The following is a 9,064-nucleotide window of genomic DNA, read 5'->3' on the forward strand; positions in this document are numbered from 1 at the left end:
TTTAGCAGACACATGCATCAGACGCGCACCTGCTTGTGCAACGTATCGCTCGTTGTCGCTCGCGTCTTAACTTTCCATAGTGCCTCGTAAATTATACGCACTACACCGGTTACCGTTAATGATAGCTTTTTTTTTTAGATAAGCTGAAACAGAACAGATGGCACAGCATGTAAGCTATCTCCCACGAACGCAATGGAACCTCAAACAAGAGTTTTAAAGCAACATGCACCCAATCGGGCTCCATGATTAACTGAGTAAAGTAATCGCGAATTGGCACAGCGTTATGAGATCGCTCGAGGTGAATTTAATTAATATGCTTAGAGTAGTTTTAAGCACTGCACTGGCATCAGTGCATTGATCTGTACACATTTAATGCTGCTAGATTCAGCTTTCCTTGCAAAGGCTGCAAGTTGTCACCATATATGTATAATCAGAACTAACTAACAGTTACAAGCTTCGAAGTGTCTGGGGCTGTCATCCAGCAGCGTAGGCTATATGTTTTGCTCATTTACTGGGTATGTTGGATTAACTTTCTTTTGCGATCTGATATGGCTTCCCTCCTTAGGAGGAAGAACGTCTTGTGCTCCTATAAAGGCTGTCGTTGCATATTGCAGCATGAATATCCGCTATCTAAAAAATAATAAATACAAATATAAATAAATAAAGGTTGTAAAAAAAAAAAAAAAAAAAAAAAAAAAAAAAACCCAGCATGTTGTGCTTTTGTCTTCTCGTACATCACGTTAATTTGACTCCATAGCGTTTCAGCTACTGTGATATCAGACGCCTCCATCAATTTTAGGAACTTTAGGATATCGTGTTCTGTTCTTCCTTGGTTTCGTGCTAGGACGTATGGCTACGATCATGAATAAAACAGAAATGTGCACTCTCGCTCATACTCACAGCAGCATATTCGGGCATATTAAAGGTTGCATTCATAACAAGGTTCGACTTGTCGTTCGACAGCAGCACAAATTGAATGTACATAAATTCAGTTACATAAAGATTGCGTTCTATATAGCTACTGAAATCGCAGCAGGGAAACACAAATATCCAATTCTTTTATGTCCAGTGAGCATGCGCTCCCTTTTAAACACTTAAAACCATTGAATGCTTCAGTTCAGCAAATTCTTTCTCTATAGCGAAAACTCTAGTCTTCCTACACTGCACTATGGATATTGCGTGTCTCACTTCATGGTTGATTGTATTCATTAGCAGGCTGATTAGCCAGAACAAGCGCTGAACCACCCGATCTTGATTGTGTATTCTGTTATGTAAAACTCCTCATTGGTCATTGCATCAAATGTCTGCGAATTGGCTATGCTCAACACTGCAAAACGCATCGTAAATGCCAACATATGACCGTTTTTAAGACTAACACTATGCAGGGGAGTGAATATAGCAACGACTATTTGACACAGTCTGCACATGCTTATCGATTTCTGGCCACACCGTAAATGACAAGGCTCTCCTCTCTCACAGTAAGATTTTTCTCTTTACTAAAGCTGGCCCACACGGCGTGGCTATTGTCTTTGTGATTCGTTGCTTTTCAGACCGTGCAAATGAGATCCTCATGTCATACTGTGGGATCTCAGTGCATTAATGGCAGGCTGTACGATAATCAGACACACAAGAACTTGTCCGGAGTTTTACATCAACCCATTCAACTAGTGGAATTATTCAGGCCAAAATGTTATCATGGCGTCGGTGAGCATCTCAAACTAACTATTAAAGACATCAGATTTTATTCCAGGGTCAAAGGATTTTAGGATTGCAATATTTGTCTTATACTGCCAAACGTGGCCAAATTCACACAGTATTATCCTGGCTTAGGTATCCAACGATGAATCTCGCATTGATCTTTTGTCATGGGTTTGGTAGCTGTGCCGAGTTCTATATAGCTAGCTATGGTTTATTAGTTAGTAAAGCTTATCATTTAAAACATTCTTATCTTCTGCAAGGGCATCGTCGATGTTCTCAATCACATGCGCATGTTATGTATTTGTCATGCTGTTCTGGTTATTTTCTTTTGGGGGTTCTGTCAGCAGGTTTGACGGTTAGATGGTGTTCTATCAAGCTGTGAGCGGGAGCTACGCCAAGTGGTTAAAATCCTCCTAACTGCAGATGAAAAAAAAAAAAGCGTTCTCCAACTAACCGTGCATGGGACATTCTTCCAGATTGGTGTTGCTACGAACATAGTTCAATGTGTGGAGTTGGTATCCTCTACCAAGGTCTCCCATATCAAGAAGCATCTGAATGTGGGATTCCATGATAGTCAAGATGGTTTACTTCAGCAATGCTCAAACCATCAGGCATGTTCAGTAAACTCTCCCATAATTCCAAAGGTAAATCTAAGATTACCTATGCGTCTTAACAAGCATCAGGTAAGTTCAAAGCTTTTAATTTAACTCCTAACACTTAAAGGTCCCATTTTTTCTTGTTTTTTTTTTTAAGCTTCGATTGTGTCTACAGTGTGCAATATAACATGTGTTCATGTTTCATGTGTTTAAAAAAAACAAAAAAAAAACAGTATTTTTCACACGATTTACTTATCTGTATACTGCTGTTTTTACTGTCCTCAAAACAGCTGAGAATTTCCTCGTTCTATGAAGTCCCTCCTTCAGAAATACGTAACGAGTTCTGATTGTGCCAGCGGTTCCCGTGTTGTGATTCGACAGCAGCCTAGGGCACGTTGCCCGGAAGGTCATGCCTCTTACCATAACGGGGAGATGAACGCGCTCAAACTACAGCCCCTGAAGGCCAAACAAAGGTGATTTGACTCCGGGATGAAAATAACAGCGTCTGAACGACATGGCGACAAACGCAACCGAACCGAACCGAACCGAACCGAACCGAACGCAACACTTCCTCTTCTCCACGAGGGAGCAACAAGACCACGCCCCCTTTTTTCGCGTATTCTTGTGGGCGGAGGTTAGTCGACAAACTGTTCTACTGACGTAATTAAAGCAGGATGTACATGGATGTAGTCCAAACCGGCCGTTCGCTGTAGGCTTTGAAAGGGAACTTCTGTCAAATAAAATATCTCGCTTGGCATTGAACTTTGAGTTTTATAATTTACAGGTATTATTTATGCTCTAACAGCAACATTACACACTAACTAAAGTTTGAAAAATGGGATCACGAAGAACAGGACCTTTAAATCGTGAAGGTCGCTCTTCCACTTGCACCGATATTCTGCTAGAAGCTGTGTTTATCAGCCCTTTCGGCTTCATGTGTCCAGGGAAATTCACTTTAGGAGGAAATTCACCAGGGAAACTAATCAGCTTGATCCTACTCTCGTATTTCCTATTCTGATCTTCACTTCTCACTCAATTTCTTTACTCTTTTCCTTAAGCATTTTAGAATGACTCTATAGGTTCTGGTATCACATTAACAATTCTAAGATGTAGAATAATTTCTATCCATTTACAGCTATGGTTACATTTCTTAAAATCCGGCCTAGAACATCCAAATACGCAACGCTATTTATAGCGACCTAACGGAGCAACCCTTTCCAAGGCTTGTTTCAGAACTCACTTAACCACTGTTATCAAAAGCTGCTGTCTATCGCCCTCTCTCAATTCCGGCCATTCATTCAGAAACGGGGCAGCTACAACAGCTGCTGAACGAAGAATCTCTACATCATTAAGATCATGGGCAGATGGTCTTCCTCAGCTTTTGAATCATACATCAGACCCGATTCAAAAACCATTCTCGAAGCTCAGCAAGCTCTTCAATAAAAATCAGTTAAATTTTATGCAATTACTGGTGGTGGTTTACTGGCGGTAATGGCCTTGTGTGACCTCGTCTCTCATCTCAAAAAACAAAAACAAAAAGGCTGTCTAGGTTGGCCTAACGCACCTATATCTGTCGGTCTATCGAGGCCTGTCTATGCCTGGCCTAACGTGGCCATATCTCTCTGTCTATCAAGGCCGTCTATGTCTGGCCTAACGTGGCCTTATCTGTTGGTCTATCGAGGCCTGTCTATGTCTGGCCTAACGTGGCCATATCTGTGGTCTATCGAGGCCTGTCTATGTCTGGCCTAACATGGCCTTATCTGTCGGTCTATGTCTGGCCTAACGTGGCTATATCTGTCGGTCTATCGAGGCTGTCTATGTCTGGCCTAACGTGGCCTTATCTGTTGGTCTATCGAGGCCTGTCTATGTCTGGCCTAACGTGGCCTTATCTGTTGGTCTATGTCTGGCCTAACGTGGCTATATCTGTCGGTCTATCAAGGCTGTCTATGTCCGGCCTAACGTGGCCTTATCTGTCGGTCTATCGAGGCCTGTCTAGGTCTGGCCTAACGTGGCCTTATCTGTTGGTCTATCGAGGCCTGTCTATGTCTGGCCTAACGTGGCCTTATCTGTTGGTCTATCGAGGCCTGTCTATGTCTGGCCTAACGTGGCCTTATCTGTTGGTCTATCGAGGCCTGTCTATGTCTGGCCTAACGTGGCCTTATCTGTTGGTCTATCGAGGCCTGTCTAGGTCTGGCCTAACGTGGCCTTATCTGTTGGTCTATCGAGGCCTGTCTATGTCTGGCCTAACATGGCCTTATCTGTCGGCCTATCGAGGCCGTCTACGTCCGGCCTACGTGGCTATATCTGTTCGGTCTATTGAGGCCTGTCTACGTCTGGCTATGGAAGGCTAAACCAGTAGTGCAAAAAAAAAAAAAAAAAAAAAAAATGTTTACCGTCATAGTACCTAACCGTCATTTTTCTATATTTCAGGAACCTCAGGATTCACGTCCGGTGTGTATTCTTTTCATCTACCATTTTGGGGGAAGGCTGGCCCCGTCCGGTGGATCTACAATCCACCTACTTTTGGGGGTCGGCTGCGCCCCTGCCTTCATCTTCAGGCAGGAATATGCTGATCCGCTACCCTCGGATTATAAACTATGGACGGGGCCTATGCCAAAACTTATTATGCTTGCTGGGCTGTCAATAAATGTATGCTTCATTCATCATTCTATCTCCCGAGTCTTTCTGGTAGAACTCAACTGCACTGTGTTGCCAGTCCGCGGGTTGAAGCGACCCCAATTATGTGATATACAGACCCAGGAATGCGATTTTTTTTTTTAGCTGCCAGCCCTGCCAAAATAACACATATGTTACCCCCCAAATGCCCTTTTTCCCGGATAACCCCCCCCCCCTAGTTTTGGCTAGTTTTTAGGAACATTAGCAATTGGGCGGGTTTTGTTGTAAAAACTTGGCAACCCTGTACCTGCATGCACGCTGGAATAAGTAGCCTAACATTAGGAGAAAAAGATGAGTGTAAACGATCTTTACCGGTGTTGTAAAAAAATAATTTAAGGATACACAGAGTACTTACCAACACAATCATCATTTCTGAGAGAAATAGTGAAGGTGAACGCATATACGAACAAGTTCTCCGTTTAGGATTAGAACAAACTCAACCCAAGCGCCTTCGATGACGTGGATGATTACGTTAATGTTGATCATCTGTCCATCATCGTCTAAAGCCCGCCCTGACAATTTCATTGGTCCGAACAGTTTCTGTTCGGGCATAATTACTTCTCTACCGATCAAGTCCAGACCGAACTGCCCGAGTAAAAATGTTGTGGGCGGGGCTAAGTTCGGCTGGCATCCAGGCTAAGTAATTACACTATTTACCACAATGCACTATGGCTGTTATAGAATTAAATGAAATCAGTATCAACAATATCCATCTTACCATTTATCAAAATCCACTAAGGCCTACACTGTAATTACAATTGCCTAAATAATGTAATGAGATTTTTAGATTTATGTTCTAAATATAATATTTAAATTATAGAAATATGAAATTATTCCAGGCCTATGAAACTATAAACTGCCAGTATAGTTGGCGGTGAGTGGATTCTAAAATCATTCAACTTATTCGTTCTAACCGACTGTTAAAAAACGGTGCATTATTCGAGAATGAAACCTATACTTTGTTTGAATCTATTTGTGTGAAAAAAAGAGCAAAACTGTAAAAAATGACAACTTGTTGTTTATTGAACTGTTGTATAAAATTAATATTGCATTTTGCAATCGTGCTGATATCTGGGGTTGGGGCTCGTATGCGAGCGCCTGGTGGCCGGGCCGTCCCCCACGGGGTCCGGCCGGGCTCAGCCCGAAGGAGCGACGTGGGGACACCTTCCCGTGGGCCCACCACTCACGGGAGGGACCGTAAGGGGCCGGTGCAAAGCGAATCGGGCAGCAGTCGAAGGCGGGGGCCTAGACGACCCGATCCCTGGACACGGAAACTGGCTCTTGGGACATGGAATGTCACCTCGCTGGCGGGGAAAGAGCCTGAGCTTGTGCGTGAGGTTGAGAGGTTCCGACTAGAGATAGTCGGAATCACCTCCACGCATGGCTTGGGCTCTGGAACCACACTCCTCGAGAGGGGATGGACTCTTTACCACTCTGGAGTTGCCCATGGTGAGAGGCGGCGGGCTGGTGTGGGTTTGCTTATAGCCCCCCAGCTCTGCTGCCATGTGTTGGAGTTTACCCCGGTGAACGAGAGGGTCGTTTCCCTGCGGCTTCGGCTCGGGGATAGGTCTCTCACTGTTGTGTGTGCCTACGGGCCGAACGGCAGTGCAGAGTACCCGACCTTCTTGGAGTCTCTGGGAGGGGTGCTGGAGAGTGCTCCGACTGGGGACTCCGTCGTTCTACTGGGGGACTTCAACGCCCACGTGGGCAATGACAGTGAAACCTGGAGGGGCGTGATTGGGAGGAACCCTGATCTGAACCCGAGTGGTGTTCAGTTATTGGACTTCTGTGCTAGTTACAGTTTGTCCATAACGAACACCATGTTCAAGCATAAGGGTGTCCATCAGTGCACATGGCACCAGGACACCCTAGGTCGTAGGTCAATGATCGACTTTGTGGTCGTTTCATCTGATCTGCGGCCGTATGTCTTGGACACTCGGGTGAAGAGAGGGGCGGAGCTGTCAACTGATCACCACCTGGTGGTGAGTTGGATCCGATGGCGGGGGAGGAAGCTGGATAGACTCGGTAGACCCAAACGTACTGTGAGGGTCTGCTGGGAACGTTTGGCCGAGTCTCCTGTCAGAGAGATCTTCAACTCCTGCCTCCGGCAGAGCTTCGACCGGATCCCGAGGGAGGCTGGAGATATTGAGTCCGAGTGGACAATGTTCTCCACCTCCATTGTCAAAGCAGCTGCTCGGAGCTGTGGACGCAAGGTCTCCGGTGCCTGTCGAGGCGGCAATCCCCGAACCCGGTGGTGGACACCGGAAGTAAGGGATGCCGTCAAGCTGAAGAAGGAGTCCTATCGGGCCTGGCTGGCTTGTGGGACTCCTGAGGCAGCTGACAGGTACCGACAGGCTAAACGGACTGCAGCCCGGGTGGTCGTGGAGGCAAAAACTCGGGCCTGGGAGGAGTTCGGTGAGGCCATGGAAAAAGACTATCGGCTGGCCTCGAAGAGATTCTGGCAAACCGTCCGGCGCCTCAGGAGGGGGAAGCAGTGCCCTACCAACGCTGTTTACAGTGGCGATGGGCGGCTGTTGACCTCGACTGGGGATGTTGTCGGACGGTGGAAGGAATACTTCGAGGATCTCCTCAATCCCGCCGTCACGTCTTCCATTGAGGAAGCAGAGGCTGGGGGCAGTGCCTCTGGGATGGCAGACCGGGGTGGTGGTCCCTCTTTTTAAGAAGGGGGACCGGAGGATGTGTTCCAACTATAGGGGGATCACACTTCTCAGCCTCCCCGGGAAAGTCTATGCCAGGGTACTGGAGAGGAGAATCCGGCCGATAGTGGAACCTCGGATTCAGGAGGAACAGTGTGGTTTTCGTCCTGGTCGCGGAACACTGGACCAGCTCTATACCCTCTACAGGGTGCTGGAGGGTTCATGGGAGTTTGCCCAACCAGTCCACATTTGTTTTGTGGATTTGGAGAAGGCATTCGACTGTGTCCCTCGCGGCGTCCTGTGGAGGGTGCTGGGGGAATATGGGGTCCGGGGTCCTTTGCTGAGGGCTGTCCGGTCCCTGTATGACCGAAGCAGGAGTTTGGTCCGCATTGCCGGCAGTAAGTCAGACTTGTTCCCGGTGCATGTTGGACTCCGGCAGGGCTGCCCTTTGTCGCCGGTTCTGTTCATAATTTTTATGGACAGAATTTCTAGGCGCAGCCAAGGGCCGGAGGGTGTCAGGTTTGGGGACCACACGGTTTCGTCTCTGCTCTTTGCAGATGACGTTGTCGTGTTGGCCCCTTCTAACCAGGACCTTCAGCATGCATTGGGACGGTTTGCAGCCGAGTGTGAAGCGGCTGGGATGGGGATCAGCACCTCCAAATCCGAGGCCATGGTCCTCAGTCGGAAAAGGGTGGCTTGCCCACTCCAGGTTGGTGGAGAGTTCCTGCCCCAAGTGGAGGAGTTTAAGTATCTAGGGGTCTTGTTCACGAGTGAGGGGAGGATGGAACGGGAGATTGACAGACGGATCGGTGCAGCTTCTGCAGTAATGCGGTCGATGTACCGGTCTGTCGTGGTGAAGAAAGAGCTAAGCCGTAAGGCGAAGCTCTCGATTTACCGGTCAATCTACGTTCCTACTCTCACCTATGGTCATGAGCTTTGGGTCATGACCGAAAGGACAAGATCCCGGATACAGGCGGCCGAAATGAGCTTTCTCCGCAGGGTGGCTGGGCGCTCCCTTAGAGATAGGGTGAGAAGCTCAGTCACTCGGGAGGAACTCGGAGTAGAGCCGCTGCTCCTCCACATCGAGAGGGGACAGCTGAGGTGGCTCGGGCATCTGTTCCGGATGCCTCCTGAACGCCTTCCCGGGAAGGTGTTTCGGGCATGTCAAACCGGGAGGAGGCCCCGGGGAAGACCGAGGACACGCTGGAGGGACTATGTCTCCCGGCTGGCCTTGGAACGCCTCGGTGTCCCCCCGGAAGAGCTAGAGGAAGTGTCTAGGGAGAGGGAAGTCTGGGCATCTCTGCTTAGACTGCTGCCCCCGCGACCCGGCCCCGGATAAGCGGAAGAAGATGGATGGATGGATGGATATAGGCTACTCTGGAAAATAGCACTCTTGCTCGTAGGATATTGCTTAACTCATAATTTCCTACTTTCTAA

The sequence above is a fragment of the Gobio gobio genome, assembly GCF_949357685.1.
Source record: "Gobio gobio genome assembly, chromosome: 20".
NCBI lineage: Eukaryota > Metazoa > Chordata > Actinopteri > Cypriniformes > Gobionidae > Gobio > Gobio gobio.